Here is a 1,056-nt window from a genome sequence, read left to right as displayed (position 1 = left end):
CCAGCGGTCCGGGCGCTGAACGTCGCAGATACAACCGCGTCACAGTCTTTCTTTCCCCTTCAGCAACTGATCATTATTATATAAAGCTAGGCCCTAGTATTGACGTAGATCTACGTAATGAATTGTACGCTGGTCTATGGAATCAAAAGTTGCCGTGTGCTAGACTGTACACAGCAACACAACTTTTTGGCAAACAATCGAGATGACACAGACGTGCGTTTGAACGAATTGGTCTTTTTTTACACAGCTCATAATATGCAGGCATTTCAGGCATTACTTGTGACTTCTCTTTACACATTATGTGCTCAGTGCCTGTAATTATCTACACAAAACCTCGTGTTTGCTATAACGAACACTCGGATTCAACGAGGTTCGGCGACCTCGTTGAATCCGAATTCCACTGTATATGGTCGCTTTTAAGAACAAGCGGGCTAACCCAGATTTCGGGGGTCTCCAGAAATCTTGACCTACACCAAAAATGGGCATTGGCCGACCTATAGGAGAAGTTTGGTTTCATTGGTGTGTATATTTGTTTGGTTATGAGAAAACTCTCCTTGTATTTTAAAGAAACTGAACAAGGGGCAAAAACTTTATCTTCAATTTTCTCAAAATAAGCACTTTTCGGGATAGCCCCCTTGTGCTTAAAAGCGACCATATAGCCTCAGGTACCGATGGGACCTAGATCTACCTAGACAACTGTTGAGGCATTTTTGGAGCATCAAGTGCGTCAGACAAGAATTAAAATGATTTGTTTTTGCGTTTTATTCCCCACGAGACACAAATTAGACCATTATATCACAAAAAGCAAGTCAAAATTCACCTCTGGCAAGATTTGATCCCAGGATCTTTATCTAATAATTTTCAAAAGGAACATAAGAATCAGTGGCTAGGTAGTCTATTGTCTTTCACCAAGGCCTGCGTTATACTACATTGTATCTTTATAAGGCACATTTTGTTCATTTTATTTTTAAGCCAACAATTTGGTCATTTATAAAACTGATCGTCACACAGAGTCTACTCTAAGGTATCGGATAAAAGGGGAGTGGGGGTGGGGTG

Source organism: Aplysia californica, unplaced genomic scaffold, assembly GCF_000002075.1.
Source record: "Aplysia californica isolate F4 #8 unplaced genomic scaffold, AplCal3.0 scaffold00826, whole genome shotgun sequence".
NCBI classification, from domain to species: Eukaryota; Metazoa; Mollusca; class Gastropoda; order Aplysiida; family Aplysiidae; genus Aplysia; species Aplysia californica.
Note: the sequence above shows the minus strand (reverse complement) of the source record.